This window comes from Ailuropoda melanoleuca, chromosome 17 (genome assembly GCF_002007445.2).
Source record: "Ailuropoda melanoleuca isolate Jingjing chromosome 17, ASM200744v2, whole genome shotgun sequence".
Lineage (NCBI taxonomy): Eukaryota > Metazoa > Chordata > Mammalia > Carnivora > Ursidae > Ailuropoda > Ailuropoda melanoleuca.
In genome coordinates, this window is record NC_048234.1 from 40,514,026 (window position 1) to 40,541,518 (window position 27,493).

Sequence of the window (27,493 nt, forward strand, 5' to 3'; positions counted from 1 at the left end):
CGCCTGGGTGGCACAACGGTTAAGCGTCTGCCTTCGGCTCAGGGCGTGATCCCGGCGCTATGGGATCGAGCCCCACATCAGGCTCCTCCGCTATGAGCCTGCTTCTTCCTCTCCCACTCCCCCTGCTTGTGTTCCCCCTCTCGCTGGCTGTCTCTATCTCTGTCGAATAAATAAATAAAATCTTTAAAAAAAAAAAAAAGAATCAGATGCTCAACTAGCTGAGCCACCCAGGCACCCCCATGCTTCTGTACTTTGACCTCACCATTTTTATCCCTCTACTGGTGAAGTTCCTTCCTTTGTTCCTTCCTTCTTTTCCCAAGACTTTCAGGAATCCCATTCTCTTAGGGAAGAAATAATGTCCACATCCTAGAGCCAATCTCTGTTGGCCTGTTTGGAAAACTGCTTCAAAAGGAGCAGATAGGGGGCACCTGGATGGCTCAGTTGGTTAAGCATCTGCCTTCAGCTCAGGTCATGATCCCAGGGTCCTGGGAGCAACCCCCACTTCAGGCTCCCTGCTCAGCGGGGAGCGCAGGGAACCTGCTTCTCCTTCTCCCTTTGCCATCCCCCCTCCCCGGCTTGTGCTGTCTGGCTCTATCTCTCTGTCAAATAAATAAATAAAATCTTTTTAAAAAAAAAAAAAAAGCAGATGGTTAACTCTTTTATTACCTGTTCTTTATTTTTTTTAAGATTTTATTTATTTATTTGAAATAGAATGAGCATGAGTGGGGGTCGGGGGGCAGAGGGAGAGGGAGAAGCAGGCTCTCCAACTGAACAGGGAGCCTGACACGGGGCTTGATCCTAGGACCCTGGGATCATGACCTGAGCCGAAGGCAGACGCTTAACCGACTGAGCCACCCAGGGACCTCTTTTATTACCTGTTCTATTTACTACCCCAAAATGACAGGCCGTGGCGGCATCTAATCACCTCCATTACTTTGTCCGGGCCAGGATCAATAGACAGACTCTCTATAGTTTATAATATAAACATTAAGACAACATCAGGCACAACTTCTAGATGGAGACTTCTCAGGGGAGGCTGCCAACCATTATAACTGCCTGCTCCACTATGTACGCTAGATCTGTAGGAAGAGGGGTACACAGATCTGACAGGGGCTTACTAAGGGACAAGAGACCATAGTAAAAATTTCTTGCTTCTCATAAGAAAAGAAAGTGTCATGAACGGTGTTACGGGGACTTCAGGCTATAAAGTAAATCTAACCAAGGCTGTCACCTTGCTCAGGCAAGCAATAGATGAATTCAAAGGACCTTATAAGATGTGGTCAGGACCTTGGACTTTCCTGTAAGAGCAACAGGAAACCACTGAAGAATTTTTAGCACCAAAGTGATATAATCAGATTTGTGTTTTAGAAAGATCATACAGAAGCAGTGTAGAAAATGGGCTAGAATGGGGCTCCTGGGTGGCACGGCGGTTGAGCGTCTGCCTTCGGCTCAGGGCGTGATCCCGGCGTTATGGGATCGAGCCCCACATCAGGGCTCCTCTGCTATGAGCCTGCTTCTTCCTCTCCCACTCCCCCTGCTTGTGTTCCCTCTCTCGCTGGCTGTCTCTATCTCTGTCGAATAAATAAATAAAATCTTTAAAAAAAAAAAAAAGAAAATGGGCTAGAAGGGGAGACAGGAAGACTGTCTTCTAGTTACCTCAGGCCCAGTTAAGCGGCATGAAAGAATGAAGAAAAGCTCCTAGATATGAAAGCCACTTAAGAGGTAGAGTGTATGATATTTAGTGTCTGACTGAACACAGCAAAAAAGGAATAGGAGGAAATACGAGGGTGCTCAGGTTTTTGATGAGGAAATGAGGTGCACGGTACCATCACGTACTAAAGGAGGGAACAGAGAACTAAGGACTTACTTGGATAAAAAGATGAGCTCAGTTTAGGGCACGCTCAGTGCAAGATACTTGGGGCATCCACTCGAAAATGTCCAATAAGCAATAGGCTATATGAATATGAAGGCTTAGGAGACAGATCTGAGCTAAAGACATAGATGTGAGAACTATCAACACATAGAAGGTAATTAAAGCCATGGAAATGGATGACATGATCCAGGGAGAATGAGAAAAAAGGACTGGGCCATGGAAAAATGAGATACAAGAACTATGGAGGGTTTAACTGACCTGTGGACATTTAATTGAAGAAACAAGGAGGGGAGGGGGGCTAATCATGATAGTAGCTATGTTAGGGAGCAGTCTTGCACTATTTCTCCCGGGAAAAATTAGCAGACGTGTGGTAAGGAACAGGAGGGGCGCCCACCCACTCTGTTCTTGGCTCTAGTTTCCAGGTTCAGTCTGCCACCTTTACAAAGATATAGTCATCCAAAATAAATAAAAATCAGTAAAAACGAACTGGCAAAATCATTGTTGTTCTAGTTTTCTTTTACTTAGTAGATTCAAAACTGATACCATCTGTGCAGTCAAGCAACGTACGTTACACTTAAATACAAGAATCATTCTTGTACCACTAATGCAATCCAAAAGCTATATCAGGACAGCACAGACAGAGAGTAATATCAGATGTAGTTTTAAGTGCTATAAAACAAAATGATTCTACATTTTGGTTCCAGGCTTTAAAAGTAGTATAGTATATGTGGTTTTGTGTAAGATTCTAAACTGTAGTCAAGTTCTTAAACTAGTTTTTTTCTACTCAAGTGTTGACAGGAAAAAGTACAGTTTCAGTCTGACCTTACAGGCACATACCATTTACCCTACTTTTAACTTGATTTGAACCTTAAGGGTTCTCTTGCAAAACAACAAAAATGTGCAGAACTGAGGTCAATTAATAACTAGTTTTTAAAATCTACTGAATTTTTTGCTGGACAGTATCAAAATTCCTATAATTTGTAATGAGAGATAATAAAACTTGAAAATTTTCCAGTTTCTACTAGGATTTCCCCAAAGACAAAAAAACACGCTATTTTAAGAAATTTTATCTGATTCATCTGTATATCTCTTTGAGTGCTTCATTAACAAGTGTGCTATTGCTAGATACAATAAATATCCACAGACCACATTTTAGTAAAAAGTTGTCAGCCATGTTTAATTGTCTTCCGAATACAAAACCTTATTTTCCAAGCCCCAGAACAGGTTCTAACCCTCAGTCGATATTTAACCTTTCTTCGAATAAAAGTAGCTCTATTTATCACTGACATAAAACACCCCTGTATGCTGAAAACTCATCTGCTTCTGAAAGTTTTCCCGTTTTTCTCTATCATCCATTCACAATGTATGTGTCTGATAGTACAGTTTCTTACTGTCATGTTGGTTTACCTTTGCTGACATATTTTTCTTACATCTCCTACGTGGGCTGGTCCTTCCTCCCACGATGTGTCCTGAACTCCTAGGAAGTAGGGACTTATCAGTCTTCTTTTTGTAAGACTCCACACAAAAGCCACATGATATTAGTGTCCAGCTGATTCTATGGTCTTCCAAATACAATGAATAAAAAAGGAACTAGGTTCCTTAATACCTTGTTTTATATTAAACACATAGCAGGTGGCATATTTACCACCACTTTCCTCACCTCACTCTCCCTGTCCCCATCCAATGAAAAATCAGATTAGATTCGGAAGGAAAATCTGATTAGCAGAAGACTAATTTAAAAAAGGGAAGAAGTCTTAAAAAAAAAAAGGGGGGGTAAGAAGTCTGAAAAATCAGAAGCAGAAAGGAGAAGAAAAAATGATCAAAGAAAAATGACTAAAAGGAAAATCTGAGCCAAAGATAATAAAAGGGAATAAAATAAATAATAAATGAGGCAATAATATCAGACAATGACCAAGAAAAAGAATCCTGTAAGAAATAAATTCAATCTCTTGCTTAAGTCGATCGCAAACCACAGCTCACAGGACAACTAACAACTTTTAAATCCCAGGCCAGGGACGTGTGGTTATCCCACCCTGGTACTTGTTATGCCAAGTATTACTGCTGACTTGGGGTGCTCCTGAGTCAACGGAGAGGACCACCATCATTTCTTTTCTCTGCCAAGAAACACATCAGCGACTGGGGGCTGGAGGGAAAGCCAGCGGCAAAGACAGCACAACAGCAGGCCAAAGACTGCACAAAACAAGTCTGGTATTGAGGTTAAAATTAAATGAAAGGAAGAGGAATAAAGACAAGGGAGAATGAGAAGAGCAAACACAGAATCAGACTGAGTTCTTTCTATATGCAGGAAAAAGCAAACATCTGGAATTATTTGGTACTGAGTGCCACCAAACTTAAGACTTTGTTCCTGTCTTGCAATTGTTTCTTAGTAACAACACACAAAGAAAAAACAGACCTAGAGGCTAAAATGGAGAAGAGTCCTTAAAGCGGGTATAACAATAACCATTTTAAAAACACATTTTTAAAGTAACAGAGCAGTTAACTGCACAAAGACTATTCCTGACTTACTTGGAGAGACGTTCATCCTAAATTCTTAAGTCAAATGAGGAAGCTGCAGACAAATATGTATGAGACACAACATTTTTTGTAAAAATACGTCTGTATAAGTATAGGAAAAGTCTTTAAATGTTCCAAAATAAGTGCTGGTATTATGAGTGATTTTTCCTTTTAAAAAAAGAATTGTGTTTTCAACGTAATTAAAATAAAAATAACAACAATCCCTTAAAATAAAAGGAAAACTATCCCCTTCCAGGTCATTCAGTCTTTACCTTAAGTGTGTACGGAATTTACAAAGAACCCCTTTCACACTGAACACAGCTTTGAGAGACCTATTCCCACCCAGTGGGGAAATGGGGCCATGGCCAAGCCCAGCTGCCTTATGGTGGAAAAAACACAAACTGTGAAGACCAACGGAAAGGTCTGAATCCAGAATCTCTATTTACTAGCTCGGTGACCCAGGGCAAATTATATGAAATTTCTGAGTGCTGCCTTCACTTGGCTTCAGCAATGAAATAATACCTACCTCATAAGGCTGTTTTGAGGATTCTTGAGAACAGTTCCCACATACAATGACATGGACAGGTAGAATGGGTACCAGGGAGAATTATGACCCTTCTGACCACCATTATATTTATTATCTCATGAAAACAATCTGTTCCGAATAATGCCAGGTTGTTTGCAGCTTTCACCAACCTCCCCTTGGCCTATGAGTCCTCAACACTAATCAGTGCTCAGCAAAGCAGCCTGATCACTGATGCTTCCTTTTAAAGCATCTGTACTTACCCCCTCCAGGAGAATAAAACAGGAAAGCAGGTGTCAGAGAATAAATGCGTGCTTATCCAAGTTCTTTGTCCTACAAATATAGAAGCAAACCCAGTAGGGGTAGAAAGCATCTCTTCTAAAGGCACATACTGCAGAAGAGTGACCAAATGAATACCATGATAACTGCAGATATTGTTATAGGCTCTGCTTGACATATTATGCTTTACCAGAATTTACACTGCAACCGTTGTTCATTTCTTAGTGTTGTTTTAAACCTTTAAGGATGCCCACCAAAAATTTCAGTATTCATGAGTATGCCTTGAACCTGGAAAAGTTCAGAACCACTGAGGCAGAAAATAAAGGAGAGAGGAGAGAAGTGTGAAGCAACCATCTAAAAAGTGCTGCCTGGCAAGACTTTATGCAATGATGGCAATGTTCTATCCATATCTATGTCATCCACTATGATAGCCACTAGCCACATGTGGCTATTGAACACATGAAATGTGGCAGGTGCAACTGAAGAAATTAATTTATTTTATTTAAGTCTAATTTAAATTTATATGATCAAATGTGGCCGTTGACTATGGTGCTAGATGGGACAGATCTAGAATCCTGGGTTAATAACTTGTGCTAATTCAAAGAGTGGTATGTGGATGAATCAGCTAAAAGCAAAGACAAAAGAAGAATCAACAAAACACCAAAAAACCAATGAAAACAGAAACCCAGTGCCATGTTAATATTCTCTTGCTCCACACAGAGTTCACCTTGATAAAGCTGAGGTCCTCATCTGATCCCACACTGCCCTAGTCTGCTCAGGCTACCATAACAAAAAACCATAGAGTGTGGGTAACAACACAAATTTATTTTCTTAGTTGTAGAAGCCAGAAAGCCCATGATCTGGATCTGGTTCTGGATAACTTGGTTCCTAGTGAGGCTCCTCTTCCTGGCTTGTGGATGGCCACCATCTCTCTGTATGCTCTTTCTTGTGCACATGCAGAGAAAGAGATCGCACTTCCCCTTCTTTTAAGGTACCAATCCTTGCACCAAACCAGATTAGGACCCCACCCTTATGACTTCATTTAACCTTAATTACCTCTCTAAAGGCCCCATCTCCAAACACAGTCACTTTGGGAGTTAGGGCTTCAACATATGAATGGGGCAATGGGCAGGTAGAATTCAGGCCATAGCACAGCCCTCCACTCACCCAAAACTAGCTTTCTTATCATGAGTTGCAGTATTCCATGGAATATATTTCTCACCCTTAATTCATGACCTTCCAGAGACTTAGTCTTCTGCCTACTCTTAACCATACCACCAGTTTACACCCGTGTAAGGCTTTAACCCTGCTTTCAGACACTTCTGCAATTTACCAAGATTAAAACTTAACTTTGAGCCTCAAAACTGGCTTCTTAACTCCTAACATGATTGTGCAAAAAAAAGAGTTAACACAGTAGGCCTGAAACTGCTCTCCTCAGAAAGGACTGTTTGTAACACTGGCGCTTGGCTAGACTCTGGAAACTTGGGTAATAGAAAAGTTCCCACCTCCCTAACTAATAAGTGGGACTCACAGTGCCTAAACTATACCGACAATGTGATTTACACTGAACATTTGCTTTCTTTCTGAGGGTCTGGAATTCGGTACCTGCTAGGCAAAGGATGACTATTTGACCAGCCCCCAATAAAAACCTTGGGCATTGACTCTAATGAGCTTCTCTGATGGATGACATTTCACACATGTTATCACAATTCTGCTGGAGGAAATGTGTCCTTTGTGACTCTATAGGGAAAGGACTCTTAGAAGCTTGTACCTCGTTTTCTCCTGACTTCATCCTATGCACCTTTTCCCATTGCTGATTTTGCTTGGTATCCTTTCCCTATAACAAATCATAATCGTGAGGACAACTACATGCTGAATTATGTGAAGTTTTCCTAGTGAATCATCAAAGTTGGAGTAGTCTGGAAGACATCTGACACTTCAATCCACTTCTTAATGCATATCACCAAACATCTACCCTAGTAAAAGAACCCGATATTCTTATATTTTAATCTTCCCAAGTTCCACTCCAACCCATAATTCTCCCAGCCCTGGCCTTATCCCGTCAATTTTCTACAATTATCACAATCACTCAGGTTGAGATTACCATCAGCTCTCTGTATATCAGTACTTCTGTAACTGGGGTGAATATGCTCTAAAAGATAGCAGCAGTTTTGTTTTTTTTTAAATATAAAGATGTTCATTTCCTACATTTTTTAGTAAAAATGGCATTCCCAGGCACTTCTCCATACTGAGCGTCATTTTACTTGATCTTTCTGCAAGGGTAAAAGCTGCAGAGCACTCCTATCTGCCTATAAGCTTCTTCTTCCTCCAAATAGGCTTAAATGTCAATGCTCCACGGGTCTCCATGTTCCGCCTCTTTCACCTCACTTTCCATAGAACATTCCATTTACTTCCCTAACTTGAGCTTCTACCTACAATCCGTACTTCTTTGACTTCAGCTCTGTCACCTGTCCTAAGCCCCAGAATCTTACCCCCAAACACCTACAGGATAAATATATCTATGGATCTTACCAATCACTCAAACAGATAGTCTTCTTGACACTTATGTTCAAAAAGATCATCTAGGTCTTTTTGTTTTACAATTCCATTGGTATGTCTAAAGCTACTATATCACAGCAATCCAAAGTTATAGAAGACTACTTGAATTCTTTCCTCAACATGTCTTTTTGGTATTCCAGCCTACACTGTTCCTATTTAGTACTTCACTATTACAGTAGAGCCTGGTGCAAAGCTATACACATACCATCCACTTAATAAATGTTCATTCAATAAATTAATATCATCACCCATCTATCAGACCTGCAGCAAACACAATGGAGCACCATGCTGGCAGCCCAGCTGCATGTAGAAATATCACTACTGGTAATCTCAATTTATTAGTTCTACATGAATCAGAATTTTCAAAAAATGGTTTAGAATAACCAGCTAGCCATTTTAGGGATAAAATGTGTATGAAGGTTTAAACTTTAGAAATTATATCATTTAAGAAAAACAAAAGAAAAGGGCTATTTGCTGGAGGAATTTCCAGGTAAGGATGGCAGACTAAACATAAACAGGTTTCATTCCTCTCTGAAACTGTTCAATGATGAAAATAAAGGAATTTACTTTTCAATTTTTTTAAGGCATAAATTTACAAGGATGAAGAGAATAGAAAAGGAGAAAACAGCAATAGAATTTGACAAGCTAGAAAGTGGCAGACCAATGGTGACTAACTTAATAGACAGAAGAAACCAGAATCTGAGAAGGACTGCAACAGAGCTACACCCAGACAATTTTACATCCCATTTACATCCCTAATAGGATCAGGGAATGAAGAGATCTGGGGCATCTAGAAATAGAGATGAAGGGTAACCTAAAATAAAGCAACTAGTTTAAAGGCTATCTAAGAGGCAGTTAGAGCTCCACAGCTTCATTCCAACTCCTGGCAGCCCGGCCCCCAACGTGACCAAAAAGAGGTAGTTTATTCTCTGGAGATGATAAAACAGAAGGTCTCTGGACCAGAAGTCAACAGACACTGGCAGAGCCACAGTGCCACAAGCAGGGGCTAGAGCGGGGTAGAGGGGCAAGGTTGGGAGTTAAATAGCAATGTGTAAACTGGGATACTGAATGCTGAAATCTGTATCCCACCCTGAGTTTTCTACCCCACTCAGGCTTTAGAACAATGGTAGTCTGGCTTACAGATGACAAGCAACTCTAATAAGCCGAAGAATAAATATCTAATAATACTGATATGGGAGAGTTCCCCAACATTCAGCCCAGCCTGAACATCTTAATGGGAATCTAAGTCAGTTAAGTATCTCCCATGCACTCAGAACTTCCAATGAGATTTTTAGTTCCCTGTTCTAAATACAAGCATACAACCAAGGGCTGATTACCAGACATCTGAAGAAACCTCAAACATAAAAGATGGAAAACAAAATATACAGATAGGTCTGACTTTCCAAGGTGGCAGAGAAGTAGGAGACCTTAGTTTTGTCTGGTCCCAGAAATTCAGCTAGATAGCGATCAAATCATCTGAACAACTGTGAACTCAACTGGACATCTAAGAAAAGAATTGCTGCAATTCTACAAATAGAAAAGCAACCACTTTCTGCAAGGAAGGAGCTACAGAGAACCCAAGGCAATATATGGGAAGATAACCAGCAGGGGGAGGGAGCTTCCATCAGCCAGCTACTGGAAAGTGATATAACAGCAGAGAGCAAAACTGGAACTTTTAGAAGTCTACTCCAATGGGGGACGTGTCTGCCTGAAAGGCGCTCAAGGTGGCGAAGTGGGTCAGAATCCTAGGTAGGACAGTGCGGTCTCAGGATCCCTGCGTTCACAGAAAGAACGGGGGTGCCTGAGAGAAGCAGAGTTCCCAGGCATCGGTGTGGGGAAAGGTGGCTGTAATCAACGAGCCCAGGAATGGGTTTTTAGCTTGGTGTTGCCATAAACCACAAACCCTGGCACTATGGGGAGACCGCTCTCCAAGCAGGGGCCCACCAAGCAGCTGAACCGCAGCAAAACCCCCTCCTTCCCCCGGGAGAAGTGGCTTGCCACAGTAGTCTGCAGGGTTCGGAGACCGAAAACAAGGTCGCATGCCTGAGATAAAAATGCTTGGTCACAGGCCACGTGAGCATGGAGTGTGGGCAGAGACTAGAGAAACAGGAGTGATTGACTGCTTTTCCCTGAGGGCACACTGAGGAGTGGGGGGCACAAGCTCTTGCCTCTAGGACTAGAGATTGGGAGGCTGCCATTTTCATTCTCATCCTCAAAAACGGTGTGGAAAACCTTCAAGGGAACAAAAACCACATACAACAATCCAGAGCCACTTACTTAGGTGCCCCCCCTGCCCCCGGCCCATGCAAAGGTGGTGCAATTCGGCACGGGGCAAAGACACCTGAGCATCAGCACAACAGGTCCCTGGCCCAGAAGATCAGCAAAAACATCTGGATAAGACCAGGATTACTGATCACACAGAACTGCAAAACACCAGTGCAAGGGGGAAATAGTATATAGAATTCATGGTTTTTTTCTCATGATTCTGTAGTCTTTCAATTTTAATTTTTTTCTCTTTCCTTTTCAACCAATTTCTTATTTTATCAACTCTTTTTAAGTCATTTTAATTTTCATTTTCACAGTTACATTCTATCCTTTCATTGTATTTATTTTCGTATACATAGTTAAGTTTTTTTCTTTACAATTCTGGGATGCAGTTTCTTCTAACAAACAGAACAAAATACAACCAGAATCTAGTATATTTCTCTGTTATCTTTACCTGTCTGATTTCATTCTTTTTTAAAAAGATTTTATTTATTTATTTAACAGAGAGAGCAAGAGAGCACAAGCAGGGGAAACAGCAGAAGAAGAGGGAGAAGCCGACTCCCCACTGAGCGGGGAACCTGATGTGGGACTCGATCCCAGGACTCTAGGATCACGACCTGAGCTGAAGGCAGACACGTAACCATCTGAGCCACCCTGGCGCCCCTTATTCTTTTTTTTTTTTTAATGTCTCTTTTAATTTTCATCTTTACAGATACATTCTTTGTTTTTTAAGATTTAATTTATTTATTTCAGAGACAGAGAGAGAGAGAGCACAAGTGGGAGGGTGGTAGGCAGAGAGAGAGGGAGAAGCAGACCCTCCCGCTGGGTAGGGAACCCAATGCAGGACTCATCACAGGACCATGGAGCATGAATGAAGCCAAAGGCACACACCTAACTGACTAAGCCACCCAGGTGCCCTTTACAGTTACATTCTATCCTTCCACTGTATTTAATTTTGTTTTTGTATATACATAAATTTTTCTTTCTTTACAATTTTGGTATGAAGTTTCTTCTAACGAACAGACCAAAATACACCCAGGATATAGTGTATCACTCTGCTCTGTTCACCTCTCTGTTTATATTCTTTTTTTTTGTTATTTAATTTTTATTTTTACAGTTACATTCTATCCTTTCATTGTATTTATTTTTGTACATATATAATTTTTTCTTTCTTTACAATTTTGGGATCTAGTTTTCTAACAAACAGACCAAAACATACACAGGATCCAGTGTATTGCTCTGTTCTGTTCACCTGTCTGTTTATATTCTCTTTTCTTTTCTCAATTTTTTTTTCAGGTCCCTTCTGATTTGTTTAGTGTGTATTTCTCTGGAGTTGTTGTTGCGTTAGTATTTTGTTCTCTCCTTCATCTATTCTCTGGACAGAGGGACAAGAGAGAGAAACTAACCTCAAAGAAGAGGCAGTATTGACAGCTCGGGACCTAATCAGTATAGATATAACTAATATGTCAGAACTACAATTCAGAATAACAATTATAAAGGTATTAGCTGGACTTGACAAAAGCATAGAAGACACTAGAGAATCCTTAACTAGAGAAATAAAAGAACTAATATCTAATCAAGGCAAAATCACAAAGGCTATTAATAAGATGCAATAAAAAAATGGAAGCTCTAACTGCTAGGATAAATGAGGCAGAAGAGAGAATTAGTGATATAAAAGACCAAATGATGGAGAATGAAGAAGCCGAGAAAAAGAAAGATAAACAACTACTGGATCATGAGGGGAGAATTTGAGAGATCAGCGATATCATAAAGAAAAACAATTAGAGTAATTGGGATCCCAGAAGAAGAAAGAGAGAAAGAGGGGCAAAAGGTATACTGGAGCAAATTATAGCAGAGAACTTCCCTAACCTGGGGAAGGAAACAGGCATCCAAGTCCAGGAGGCAAAGAGAACCCCCCTCAAAATCAATAAACACAGGTCAACAACTTGACATATAGTAGTGAAGCTTGCAAATATCAGAGACAAAGAAAAAATCCTGAAAGCAGCTCAGGACAAGAGGTCTGTAACCTATAAGGGTAGAAACATTAGACAGGCAGCAGACCTATCCACTGAGACCTGGCAGGCCAGAAAGGACTGGCGTGATATATTCAGGGTATTAAATGAGAAAGGTATGCAGCCAAGTATACTTTATCCAGCGAAGATGTCATTCAAAATAGAAGGTGTGATAAAAAGCTTCCAGAACAAACAGAAAATAAAAGATTTTGTGATCACCAAACCAGCCCTGCAAGAAACAAAGGGGCTCTTATAAGCAAACAGCCCAAAAGTAACATAGACCAGAAAGGAAGAGAGACAATATACAGCAACAGTGACTTTAGAGGTAATAAAATGGCACTAAATTCATATCTTTCAATAGTTACTCAGATGTAAGTGGGCTAAATGCCCCAATCAAAAAACACAGGGTATGAGACTGGATAAAAAAGCAAGACCATTTGATATGCTGTCTGCAAGAGACTCATTTTAGGCCAAAGACACCTCCAGACTGAGTGAGGGAGTAGAAATTCATTTATTATACTAATGGACATCAAAAGAAAGCTGGGGTAGCAATCCTTACAGCAAACAAATTAGATTTTAAACCAAAGACTATAATAAGAGATAAGGACGCACACTATATCATAATTAAAGGGCCTAGCCAACCAGAAGAGCTAACAATTATAAATATTTATGCCCCTAACATGAGAGTAGCCAAATAAATAAACCAATCAATAACAAGTTAAAGAAACACATTGATAATTGAGACTTTCACACCCCACTTACAGCAATGGACAGATCATCTAAGCAGAAAATCAACAAGGAAACAAGGGCTTTGAATGCACACTGGACCAGATGGACTTCAAAGATATATTAAGAGCATTCCATCCTAAAGCAACAGAATACACATTCTTCTCGAGTGCACATGGAACATTCTCCAGAACAGATCACATACTGGGTCACAAGTCAGGTCTCAACCAGTACCAAAAAATTGGGATCATTCCCTGCATATTTTAGGACCACAATGCATTGAAACTGGAACTCAATCACAAGAGGGAATTTGGAAAGAACTCAAATACATGGAGAATAAAGAGCATCCTAATGAAAAATGAATGGGTCAACCAAGAAATTAAAGAATTAAAAGAATTCATGGAACAAAAGAAAATGAAAACATAACTGTTCAAAACCTTTGGGATGCAGCAAAGGCAGTCCTAAAAGGGAAGTATACAGCAAACAAACCTTTCTCAAGAAATGAGAACAGTTTCGAATATACAACCTAACCCTACATCTAATGGAGCAGAAGAAAGAACAGCAAATAAAGCCTAAACCCAGCAGGAGAAAAGAATTAATAAAGATTTGAACAGAAATCAGTGAAGTAGAAACCAAAAGAACAGTAGAACAGACCAACAAAACTAGGAGCTGGTTCTTTGAAAGAATTAGGAAGATCAATATACCGTTAGCCAGACTTATGAAAAAGAAAAGAGAAAGGACCCAAAAAAATAAAATCATGAATGAAAGAATAGAGGTCACAACCAACACAGAAGAAATACAAACAATTATAAGAAAATATTATGAGCAACTATATGCCAACAAATTAGGCAATCTGGGAGAAATGGACATATTCCTAGAGATGTATAAACTACCAAAACTGATGAAGCAGGAAGAAATAGAAAACCTGAACAGACCTGTAACCAGCAAGGAAATTGAAGCAGTAATCAATAGTCTCCCCACAAACAAGAGTCTAAGGCCAGATGGCTTCCCAGGGGAATTCTACCAAACATTTAAAGAAGAATTAATACCTATTCTTCTGAAGCAGTTTCAAAATACAGAAATGAAAGGAAAACTTCCAAACCTGTTCTATGAGGCCAAAATTACCTTGATCCCAAAACCAGACAAAGACGCCACCAAAAACAAAAATTACAGACCAACATCTCTGATGAACATGGATGTCAAAATTCACACCAAGATACTAGCCAACAGGATCCAACAATACATTAAAAGGATTATTCACCACGATCAAGTAGGATTTATTCCTGGGCCGCAAGGGTGGTTCAACATTCGCAAATCAATCAATGTAATACACTACATTAATAAAAGAAAGGACAGGAACCATATGATCCTCTCAATAGATGCAGAAAAAACATCTGACAAAGTACAGCATCTTTTCTGGATTAAAACTCTTCACAGGGGTGCGCTTGGGTGGCTGAGTCGGTTAGCCGTCTGCCTTCGGCTCAGGTCATGATCCTGGAGACCCAGGATCGAGTCCCACATCAAGCTCTCTGCTCAGCTGGGAGCCTGTTTCTCCCTCTCCCTCTGCCTCTGCCTGCTTGTGCTCTCTCTCTGTGTCAAATAAATAAATAAAACCTAAAACAACAACAAAAAAACCTCTTCACAGTGTAGGGATAGAGGGAACATACCTCAATACCATAAAAGCCATATATGAAAAGCCCACGGCAAATATCATTCTCAATGGGGAAAAACTGAGAACTTTCCCCCTAAGGTCAGGAACATGACAGGGATGTCCACTCTCACCACTGTTGTTCAACACAGTACTAGAAGTCCTAGCCTCAGCAATCAGACAACAAGAAGAAATAAACACATCTGAATAAGCAAAGAAGTCAAACTCTTACTCTTTGCAGATGACATGATACTCTGTGGAAAACCCAAAACACTCCACCCCAAAATTGCTAGAACTCATACAGGAATTTAGCAAAGTGCCCGTATATAAAATCAATGCACAAAAACAAGTTGCATTATACACTAACAATGGGATAGAGGAAAGAGAAATTTAGGAGTCAATCCTATTCACACTGCACCCAAAACCAAAAGATACCTAGGAATAAACCTAAGCAGAGAGACAAAGGATCTGTATTTAGAAAACTATAGAACACTCATGAAAGAAATTGAGGAAGACACAAAGAAATGGAAAAATGTTCCATGCTCATGGATTGGAAGAACAAATATTGTTAAAATGTCTATGCTACCTAAAGCAATCTATACATGCAATGCAATCCTTACCAAAATACCATCAACTTTTTTCACAGAGCTAGAACAAATAATCCTAAAATTTCTATGGAACCAGAAAAGACCCCTAATAACCAAAGGAATATTGAAAAAGAAAACCAAAACTGGGGGGGCATCACAATGCCAGACTTCAAGCTCTCTTATATCAAAGCTGTAATCATCAAGACAGCATGGTACTGGCACAAAAACAGACACATAGATCAATGGAACAGAATAGAGCCCAGAAATGGACCCTCAACTCGATGGTCAACTAATCTTCGATAAAGATGGAAAGAATATCCAGTGGAAAAAAGTCTCTTCAACAAATGGTGTTGGGAAAACTGAACAGCCACATGCAGAAGAATGAAACTGGACCATTTTCTTATACCATACACAAAAATAGACTCAAAATGGATGAAAGACCTAAATGTGAGACAGGAATCTATCAAAATCCTAGAGGAGAACACAGGCAGCGAGCTCTGTGACCACAGCTGCAACAACTTCTTGCTAGACACATCTCCAAAGGCAAAGGAAACAAAGGCAAAAATGAACTATTGGGACTTCATCAAGAAAAAAAGCTTTTGCACAGTAAACAGTCGACAAAACCAAAAGATAACTGACAAAATGGGAGAAGATAATTGCAAAGATAAAGGGCTAGTATCTAAAAATCTATAAAGAACTTATCAAACTCCAAACCCAAAGAACAAATTATCCAATCAAGAAATGGGCAAAAGAGATGAACAGGCATTTCTCCAAAGACGACATAGAAATGGCCAACAGACATATGAAAAAATGCTCCACATCACTCGACATCGGGGAAATACAAATCAACACCACAATGAGATACCCCTCACACCAGTCAGAACGGCTACAATTAACAAGTCGGGAAATGGCAGGTGTTGGTGACAATGCGGAGAAATGGAAACCCTCTTACACTGTTTGTAGGAATGCAAACTGGTGCAACCACTCTGGAAAATGGTATGGAGGTTCCTCAAAAAGTTTAAAATAGAGCTACCCTATGACCCATCAATTACACTACTAGGTATTTACCCAAAAGATACGAATGTAGTGATCTGAAGGGGAACATCTACCCCAATGTTTATAGCAGCAATGTCCACAACAGCCAAACTACAGAAAGAGCCCAGATGTCCGTTGACAGAAGAATGGATAAAGGTGTGGTGTGTGTGTGCGTGTGTGTCTGTGTGTATATAGAATACTACTCAGCCATCTAAAAATGAAATCTTGCCACTTGCAAAGACATGGATGGAACTAGAGGGTATTATGCTAAGTGAAATAAGTCAATCAGAGAAAGACAATTATTACATGATCTCACTGATATGTGGAATTTAAGATACAAAACAGAGAATCACAGGGAAAGAAAAGAAAAAGTAAAACAAGACAAAACCAGAGAGGGAGACAAACCATAAGAGACTCTTAATCATAGGAAACAAACTGAGGGTTGCTGGGAGGGAGGGGGTGGGAGATGGGGTAACTGGGTGATGGACATTAAGGAGGGTACGTGATGTAATGAATACCGGGTATTATATAAGACTGATTGCTGAACTCAACCTCTAATACTAATAATACACTATACGTTAATTAACTAAATTTAAAATAAAAAAATATACAGAGAGAAAGCAACATGGAAGTCACATGGGGGAAGGAGAGACTTTAAAAACTTTTTCAAAAAGTTTTAACATTCATATCTTTATAGTACAGGGAAGATAATACTATATCCATGAAATAAGGAGAGAATATTAACTAAACGAACATTCAGGGGCGCCTGGGTGGCTCAGTCATTAAGCATCTGCCTTCGGCTCAGGGCGTGATTCCAGCATTCTGGGATCGAGCCCCACATCGGGCTCCTCCGATGGGAGCCTGCTTCTTCCTCTCCCACTTCCCCTGCTTGTGTTCCCTCTCTCACTGCCTGTCTCTCTCCCTGTCAAATAAATAAAATCTTTAAACAAAACGAACATTCAGAGAATGATCTTGGAAATTAAACATACAATACTAAATAGAAAATAAAGAATTTAAAGTTTAAAAAAAGTCTCAAGAGTAGAGCAAAAAAGACAATGTAGAAGATCAGTCCTGGAAGTCAAATTCCAAATAAAGAGACTCCAAAGAAAATGGAAGGGAGGATACAGTGAACACAAATTTTTTTAGAACTAAAAAGAAGAATATCCAAACTGAAAGGGCAAACCAAGTGTTCAACACAATGGATGAAAAGAGCATCAAAGTACACCATGGAACATCATCATAAAATTATAAAAACATTGGAAGGTAGAAGGAAATAGAACAATGCCTTCACATTTCTGAAGGAAAATTATTTCTAACATGGAATTTTATATCCATCAAACCATCAGTCAAGTGTGACTAGAATCAATCACAACACATTCAATAGGCAGTGACAAGAAAATAACTCACCTTCCACACACCCTTTTAAGAAGATACTAGATGATGTCCACCACCAAAAGCAGGAAATAAACCTAAAAAGAGAAACAAAAAGATATAATATCAGAGAAAGGATAGAAAAATGGATGATAATGAAGTAAAATCCTATAATAACTGAGAAAAGTTTTTAAACAGAAAGAGGGTTTTTGTATCTGCTCAGATTTCCTTCTCAAAATACAGAATTTTATGTAAATGCTGAAAGAGTTTAAGAAACCTCCACAACCTCTTAAATTTAAAAAAAAAGGTTGGGGGGAGACAAAAGCAACAGCAGTCATTGTGGTATACCAGTCTTCTATTTTGATAGAAAAAGCCAGTTCTTCTGATCAGCTCTGTGCTTCCAGTTACCAACTTCAGGTTACAACAAAGTGCTTGACAATGGTTGGTTTCAATTCCTCTGGTCAGAAAAATGTTTAACAGAAATTAAAGAACAAATGTAAATAAAGGAGACTCAACTGCCTTCTTTTGATAAATGTTGCCTCTTTTTAATCAAGGACTAAAGATAGTTTAGCAATAGTCATTCAACCGTTTTATTACCCAATTTAGAGGCTTCCTCAACAGTCCAGTGGAGAAATTCAGTAAAAGCGAATGAAATTTTAAAATGCGGTCACCAGGGGCACCTGGGTGGCTCAATGGGTTAAGTGTCTGACTCTTGGTTTTGGCTCAGGTCACAATCTCATGGGTTGTGGAATCAAGCCCTGCATTGGGCTTCTTGCTCAGCAGGGAGTCTGCTTGAAAGATTCTCTCCCTCTGCCCCTCCCCATGCTCCTGCTCTCTCTCTTTCAAAATAAAGAAATAAATCTTTAAAATCTGGTCACCAATAAACAAGCAAACAAAAACAAAACCACCACATCCACTCCTAGAACTAGACCCATTCATTCAAAGAGCTTCCAGTGGACTCCTGTATACTTTTAAATTTGACCCCCAAAAAACAAAAAAATCATATAAGATTTCATAAGAAATCAAAGCACAGAACGTAGCTCTAGAAAATACTCTATTGCTTAACTGATACCTCACCAGTAATCACACTAAGTGGAAAATGAGGAGAAAAACAAATTGTAGTGCAGGTTTTGAATGCTTGTCCTACTGCAGTCTAACTGAAAGAAAAGTTCACAAGAAACATGCTCAAAAATCATTTAGAATAAAATTCGTTTCTTAAATACAGCGTTTTAAATTGTCCAAATGATACAATTCTAAGATATCAACTATTTATTATCTCTTTAACTGACTAATGCAACTGGATTCCATTAACATACAATCTTTGCCCAATTTAATTCTAAGAAACTCATTTAAGTTAAAAGACCATAAAGAAAGAATAAAATGCTGTATTTTTGCATTCCTACAATTCAACAGCAACAGAATCAAATTTTTTCAGGATGTGAATAAACATACCATACTTCAGGTTAAAAGCATATTCTATTCCAAAATTAGCAGTGAAAATAAGTTTGAAAAGAAATGACTTCCCAGCCTTGAATTCAGTGGCATTAATATTAATGACAATCCCACTCATTTCAAAGGCATGTACCAGGGTGTTTATATTATGGAAAATGGCTCTGGAATGTCATCTTTGGTAAATTTGAAATTGTTTAATCTGAGGTTTTTCTAGATTTGTAACAGCTGCACTTGTGTTTACAACTATAATAAGATCTTTACAGCATGGCACTCCTTTACACATTTTTTAGATCTGGTTGGTACAAACATGTTGTACTGATCAATGGAAATGAATTTGGTATCTCTCGATAGCTACAAATTTGGTCAGAATAAAGTTTTGTTTTGAGGGGCGCCTGGTAGCACAGTCATTAAGCGTCTGCCTTTGGCTCAGGGCCTGATCCCGGCGTTATGGGATCGAGCCCCACGTCAGGCTCCTCCGCTGGGAGCCTGCTTCTTCCTCTCCCACTCCCCCTGCCGTGTTCCCTCTCTCGCTGGCTGTCTCCCTGTCACATAAATAAATAAAATCTTTAAAAAAAAAAAAAAGTTTTGTTTTGGATTAACATTTTACAACAAATGCATCATAGACCTTCAGAAGTTTTATGGTATTGGTTACAGAAGGATAGGACAAAAACTTCCATTCATATACAAACATTTGGAAAATGACTCAATTTGTGTTTGTGGAATTCAAATTTTGTTTGGGGAGAAGATATGCATATCAAATACATTGTGGATCTAATTTGTTTGCTGGCATTCACGGAGGGTCTCAGGGCAAGTTACCAAGTAGAAAGTGGTTAGGCAGTATTCAAAAACCTACATTTCTTCTAATATCTTTATTTACACAGTAGAAAAATGCAACAAAAAAGTCTGCCAAAGACTTGTTTAAGAATGTTTCAACAGGGAGCATCAGCAATCCTTGGCCATGGAGCTGCTGGTGCACCAGACCAGAGTCAGTTTCGGGGGTTACAGTCAACAGCTTTGCCACTAACCTCAGTTTCTTTCTCTGTAAACATTTCAAAGAGTAGTTATTATTGAAGGTGAAGGTTTTCTGCTAAAATAAGTTGACTCTCGGTAACCAGAAATGTCCGGCTCTTTTAGAACTGAAAAGATTATCATACCATAATAATTCAGACATATTTAAAAGCTACACAAACAGAAGTAACCCCACAAGTTCTTCAGCACTAACCTCTTTTTGGGGTATTTCTGAGGAACTCCTAATCCTGGTCGAAATTAATTTTTTGAAAAGCCTCCACTCTATTTTTCCTCTTTTTTAAATGCCTCTCTTACCTTGGCACATGTGGTTACTATAAGGATCACATACAATCTATGTGAGTATAATTTGTAAAATGCAAAATACATTTAACAGGGCTTATGACCGAAGTGCTGCTACAAATAAACCAAGAAAACAAGAGAAGTTAAAAAAAAAAATCCATGTTTACAAAATCAATAAAATTTTTTAAAAATCAATAGGACAAAAGCTCTGATTTCTGATGGATATACAGCATATTATTGTTCAGGCATAATGATAAACTTTTCTCTATAAGCATGAAACTTCGAACTCACCAGAGAACAAAGATTACTGTAGCAATTTCCATAAGAAGTATGATAAATTTGTTCGGAATTACCATTTCCCCCCCCACCCCCCGTAGGTATTACTTTAACAACTGAATGCATTTCAAAATGATTCAAGTGTTACTAAATTACTTTAGACAAAGGTCATAAATTCAAATGTCCAGAATGGGTAAGTTAAATGAGTAAAGCCATCAAAAGGGCTTGAGGCTACTGGAAGATAAAGCACCATCCAAAGAAGACAGCCAGAACTTAGCTCCTGCCAGCTGCTGCCAAAGAAGTCAGGTTTAGTTGTCCTACTGCTTTAATAAAAACCCAGAAAATATGGATTTTTAAAGGCGAAACTGCTTAGTGTTTAAATGTTAGCGAATGACTCAAAAAATCTTAAACATCATGCAAACCACATAGAAGTTAAATGCAAAGCAGTTCTATTCTCTGCTTTATTATCTCTACCATGTTCGTTTTATATGGATGTATTTAAAATACCATTACAAGGCGGAAAAGAACTTTGGTGACTTTTTTTAATGCTTCAATTAGGCTACGACTTAAGCCGATAAATTCAACAGGGTTCATTTTTTTTCTTTTTTTCTTAAAGTAAAATTAGTTTGTAATGTTATATTAACTTCAGCTTCATGTGCACACCATATAAACTACAAAGTGATCACCACAGTAAGTCTAGTTACCATCCATGACCACATAATTGCTCTGTTCACCCATTTCATCCACCCCATAACCAACTTCCCTTCCGATAACCCCAATCTATTCTCCATATCTGGAGTTTTTGTTTTGTTTCTTGTTTCATTTTTTAGATTCCATATATAAATAAAGTCATATATTTGTCTTTCTCTGACTTATATCATTAGGATAATACCCTCAGATCCATCCATGTTGTTAAAAATAGCACAGTTTCATTCTTTTTTATGGCTGAGCGGTATTCCGTTGTCTATCTACTACATCTTCTTATCCATTCATCTGATGAATACTCACAGTTGTTTCCATATAACTGCAATGAACACCAGATGCAATATATCTTTTGAATTAGTGTTTCATCGTCTTCAGATAAATACCACGAAGTGGAACGGCTGGATCATATGGTAGTTCTATTTCTAATTTTTTAAGGAAGCTCCATACTGTTTTCTTTAGTGGCTGCACCAATTTACATTCCCACCAGCAGTGCACAATTCTCCACATCCTCTCAAAAACTTTTTAAATAGCCACTCTAATAGGTATGAAGTAATATATCACTGTGGTTTTAATTTGCATTTCCTTGATAGTGATGTAGAATACCTTCTCATGAGCTTGGTGGCCACCTATATATTTTCTTTGGAAATATGTCTATTCTGATACAGTGCCCATTTTTCAATCAAAATGTTTGGCTTCTCTGCTATTGGCTTGCTTGAGTTCTGTATATATTTTGGATGTTAACCCCTTAACAGATGTATGATTTGCAAATATTTTCTCCCATTCAGTAGGTTGCCTTCTCATTTCGATGGTTTCCTTTGCTGTGCAGAAGCTTTTCAGTTCGATGTACTCCCATCTGTTCATTTTTGCTTTTGAAGTCAAATCCAAAAATTAAATGTCAAGATCAGTGTCAAGGAACTTACCACCTATATTTTCTTCTAGGAGTTTTATGGTTTCAGGTCTTACACTCAAGCTTTTAATACATTTTGAGTTAATTTTTGTGTATGATACAAGACAGTGCTCTAGTTTCATTATTTTGCATGTGGCTATCCAGTTTTACCAACACCATTTTTGAAGAGACCTTCCCCACTGCAATGCTTAGCTCCTTTTCAGAAATTAATTGACCATATATGTGTAGGTTTAATCTGGGCTATTCTGTCCATCAGTGTGCCTGTTTTAATGTCAATAACATACCATTTTGATTACCATAGCTTGGTAGTATAGTTTGAAATCAGAAAGCATGATACCTCCAGCTTTGCTCTTCCTTCTCAAGATTGCTTTGGCTATTCAGGGTCTTTTGTGGTTCCACACAAATCTTTAAATTATTTGTTCTATTTCTGTGAAAAATATTGAAAAATTTTGATAGAATTAATTTATATAGATTGCTTTGGGAGGTATGGACATTTTTAACAATATTAATTCTTCTAATCCATATGCATGGAATATCTTCCCACCTTCCTCAACTTCTTCCATTGAGGTCTTATAGTTTACAGTGTACAGATCTTTTGCCTTCTTGGTTAAATTTATTCATAGGAAGGGGCACCTTGCTGGCTCAATTAGTTAAGTGTCTGACTCTTGATTTGAGCTCAGGTCATGATCTCAGGGTCCTGAGATCGAGCCCCATGTCCAGTTCCATGCTTAGCAGGGAATCTGCTTAAGGATTCTCTCTCTCCCTCTCCCTCTGCCCTTCCCCCTGCTTGCATGCTCTTTCTCTCTAAAATAAATAAATAAATCTTTTTAAAAATTTATTCATGGGTATTTTATTCTTTTATTTGCAATTATAAATGGGATTTCTTCTTTTTCTGCTACTTTATTACGTATAGAAATGCAACAGATTTCTGCATATTGATTTTGTATCGTGCAATTTTACTGAATTCATTTACTAGTTCTAACAGTTAGTTTGAGAATCTTTAGGGCTTTCTATATATAGTGTCAGCTCCTGCAATTAGAGCTTTCTCCTTTTTTTTTTCTCTTTTCCAATTTGGATGCTTTTTGTTTTTCTTGCCTAACTGCTGTGGCTAGGGCTTCCATTCTATGTTGAATAAAGTGGCAAGAGTAGAGATTGCTGTCTTGTTCCTGATCTTCAGCTTTTTACTGTTGAGTATGACGTTAGCTGTGTGTTTGTCATATATGGCATTTATTATGTTGAGGTACATAATACCCTCTATTCCCACTTTGTTGAGAGTCTTATAAACAGATGTTGAGTTTTGTCAAATGCTTTTTCTGCATCTACTGAAATGATCATGATTTTTATCCTTCAATTTGTTAATACGGCATATCACACTGATTGACTTGTGGCTATTGAACCATCCTTGCATCACTGAAATAAAGCTCTTTGATCCTGATGTATGATCCTTTTGAGATATTTTTTAATTTGGTTTGCTAATATTGTGTTGAGGATTTTTACATCTAAGTTCATGAGAAATATTGGCCCGTAATTTTCTGTTTACTGCCTTTGTCTGGTTTTGATATCAAGATAATGCTGGCCTCATAACATGAGTTTGAAAGTGTTCTCTCTTCAATTTTTTGGAAGACTTTGAGAAGAACAGATAGTAAATCTGCTCTGAATATTTGGTGGAATTCACCAGTGAAGCTATCTCGTCCTGGACTTTTATTTGTTGGGAGTTCTTTCATGAGCAGTTCAATCTCTTCACTAATAATAAGCTTATTCAGATTTCTATATTTTTTCATGATTCAGTCTAAGAAGATTATGTTTCTAGGAATTTATTCATTTCTTCCAAGCTGTCCAGATTGTTGGCATATAACTGTTCATAGCAGTCTTCTATGATCCTTTGTATTTCTGTGATATCAGTTTTAACTTCTCTTTAATTTCTGATTTTACTTGAGCCCTCTATTTTTCTTGGTGAGTCTAGCTAGAGTTTGGGTATTTTGTTATCTTTTCAAAGAACTAGCTCTTAATCTCACTGATCAATTATTTTATTTTTTTTTTAGTTTCTATTGCATTTATCTCCACTGTGATCTTTATTATTTCATCCCTTCAACTAACTTTGGGCTTTGTTTACTATTCTTTTTTAAATTCCTTTAAGTGAAAAGTTAGATTGTTTGATATTTTTCCTGTTTCTTGAGGTGCCCTATATCACTATAAACTTCCCTTTAAAAACTGCTTTTGCTATACTCAATAGATTTTGCAATATTCTATGTCCATTTTTATTTGTTTCAAGGTATTTTTTCATTTCCATTTTGATTTCTTTGTTGAGCTAATGGTTGTTAAGTAGCATACTGTTTAACCTCCACATTTTGGTATTTTTTCCATTTTTTTTCTATAATTGATTTGTAGTTTTATACCACTGTGGTCAGAAAAGATGCTTCATATGACTCCAATCTTCCTAAATTTTGAGATTTGTTTGTGGCCTAAGATGTGATATATCCTGAGAATGTTCCATGTGCACTTGAGAAAAATGTGTATTCTGTTGCTTTAGATGGAATGTTCTGTACGTATGCACATATTAAGTTCATCTGGCCTAATGTGTCATTTAAGGCCAATGTTTCCTTATTGATTTTTTTTTTTGGTCTGGATAATCTATGCATGGATTTAAGTAGGCTATTAAAGTCCCCTACTGTTATTGCATTGCTGTCAATTTCTCCATGTAAGTGTGTTAATATTTGCTTTGTATTTGTAGGCACTCCTATGTTGAGTGCACAAATATTTTAAAATGTTATATCTTCTTAAATTGACCGCTTTGTCACTATGTAATGCCCTTCTTTGTACTTTATTACAGTTTGCTTTAAAATCTACATTGCCTGATATAAAGTATAGCTATAAAACCTTTTTGCTTTCATTTACATGGAGTATCCTTCTCCATCCATTTTCAGTCTGTGTATGTGTTTAGATGTGAAGTGAGTCTTTTATAAACAATATATTTAGATGAGTCCTTTTTTTTTAATCCATTTAGCCACTGTATGCCTTTTGATTGGAGAATTTAATCCATCTATATTTAAGGTAATTATTGGTGAGTATGCACTTATTGCCATTCTGTTAACTGTTTTCTGGTTGTTTTTTTTGCAGTTCCTCTCTTTTCCTTTCTTCTTCTCTTCCCTTGTGGTTTGATGACTTTCTGTAGTGTTATATTTACATTCATTTCTCATTATCTTTTGTACATGTATTAACAGGATTTGCTTTCTGGTTACCATGAAGTTCACATATAACAGCCTATATATATAACAGTCTATTTTATGTTGGTAGCAACTTAAGTTTGAACGCATTCTAAAAACTCTCATTTTCACTATCCCCCCCCCAACATTTTATGTTTTGATACCTTCTTTTACATCTATTTACCTCTCCAACATTTATTCATGATAAGAACTCTCAACAATATAGGAAGGAAAGTTCTTCAACCTGATAAGGTTCATTAATGAAAAACTTATATCTAACATCATACCTATTGGTAAAGGATTAGATACTTTCCCCTTAAGATCAGAAACAAGTCAAGAATGTCCACTCTCTCCACTTCCATTCAGCAAGGTACGGGAAGATTTAGGCCAAAAAAGAAAAAAAGTATCCAAATGCAAAAGGAAAAATAAAATTATCTATATCGACAGATGACATGACAGTGTATGTAGAAAATTCTAAGGAATTCACAAAAAACCTGCCTGAAGTAATAAACAAGGTTGTGTGATACTAGGTCAATATACAAAAAACCAACTGTATTTGCATTTTCATATAGTGGCAATGAACAATCCAAAAATGAAATACGAAAAACAATTCTATTCACAATAGCATCAAAAAGGAAACACTAAGAAATAAAATTAACAAAAGAAGGGCAAGACTTGTACAATGATAATTACAAAACAATGCTCAAAGAAATTAAAGATCTAAACAAATGAAAAGACATTCCATATTCATGTTCTTACATTTCTCCCCCAAAAGAGATCTACAGTTTCAATGCAATTTCTATCAAAATCCATCAAAGCAGGCTTTTTTGGGGGGAAAAAATGACAAGATGATACTAAAACTTAACATGGAAATGTAAGGAACCCAGAATAGCCAAAACAATTTGAAAAAGAGTGAAAACACTGGAAGACTTTTATTACCCAATTTCAAAATACATTATAAAACTACCATAATTAAGACAGTGTGGTGCTGGTATAAAAATAGATCACTGAAACAGAAATGAGAGCTGAGGAATAATTTATGGTCAACTGATTTTTTTTTTAAGATTTTATTTACTTGAGAGAAAGAGAGCATTTGCATGCATGGGGTGGAGGGGGGGGGCAGAAGGAGGACAGAGTCTCAAGCAGACTCTGTGCGAAGCATGGAGCCTGACACAGGACTTGCTCTCATGACCCTGAGATCCTGACCGGAGCCGAAACCAAGAGCTGGACACAATCGAGCCATCCAGATGCCCCTATAGCAAACTGATTTTTGATAAAGGTGGGGAAGGGTTTTTTTCAACAAATAGTGCTGACACAACTGGATATACACGTTACAAAAAAGATTAATTTGGATCCATATCTCATACCATACACAAAAGTTTATGGAAATTAGTCATAAACCTAAGATATGATCCAAAAAAAGAGAAAAAACTGATAAAATGGACTTCCTCAAAATTAAAACTTTTGTACTTCAAAAGATACCATGAAGAAAATGAAAAGACAAGTAACAGAATGAGAGAAATTATTTGCAAATCATGTGTCTGATAATGGGCTTCTACTCAGAATATACAAAGAATGCTTCCAACCCAATAAGTAGACAATCAGATGTGAAAACGTGCTAAGGAAACCGAAGTCAAAATTGGAACTGGGAAGCCATGCAAGGAGGGCTTTCACATAGACCCATTTATTGCAGCCTGCTTAGTCCAGCAGGAAGAAAGATTTCTTCTCTGCACAGCAACAAGCTGCAGGCACCCAACAACAGCAAACATCCTTAACTGTAGCCAATGAGAGGCTGTCACCACTTCACTTACCTATAGCCAATGAGAAGCCACCAACATTGTGAACTCTCATATTCTTCCAATGAACTTTGTTCAAAACAACCCCTCCAAATTCCTCCTTTCCTCTATAAAAGGATGCTCCCCTCCATTGTTCTCAGAATTTGCCTATGGTTCACAATAGTTTCCTTCTCTTGAATTGCAATTCCTCTATTTCCAAATAAAACTTGATTTTGCTGGCTGGTCACTTACATTTTTCTTTTTAAAAAGGTTGACATTTCATGGTGTCAGAAGTGGGATCTGAAGGCAATGAACCCCAGAGGAACTAACGACCCCTAGAACCACATGTGGCACCCACTGGTACCCCTCATGCTCTCTGCTTGAGTTGTCTCCTTCCTCTCAGTTTGTAAGTCTTCTCTCAGACTCAAGATCCCTCCTTTTGGTTGAGCTCTCCAATCTTATTGGTGATGTGCTT

At 38.1% G+C, this 27,493-nt stretch overlaps 1 protein-coding gene across 6 annotated transcripts in view; it reads right to left on the bottom strand.

Moving 5' to 3' along the window:
• Positions 1 to 27,493, bottom strand: part of FANCC (FA complementation group C) — a 282,752-nt gene that overhangs the window by 240,024 nt on the left and 15,235 nt on the right. Inside the window, exon 2 of one of the 6 annotated variants that reach the window (XM_034646671.1) lies at positions 17,440 to 17,490. The exons of 4 other annotated variants lie outside the window; for them this stretch is intronic. The gene's annotated coding sequence lies outside the window, so the exon portion shown is untranslated. Of the gene's footprint in view, positions 1 to 17,428; positions 17,491 to 27,493 lie in introns of all 6 variants that reach the window. One more of the 6 variants, XM_034646669.1, reaches the window with a different exon arrangement.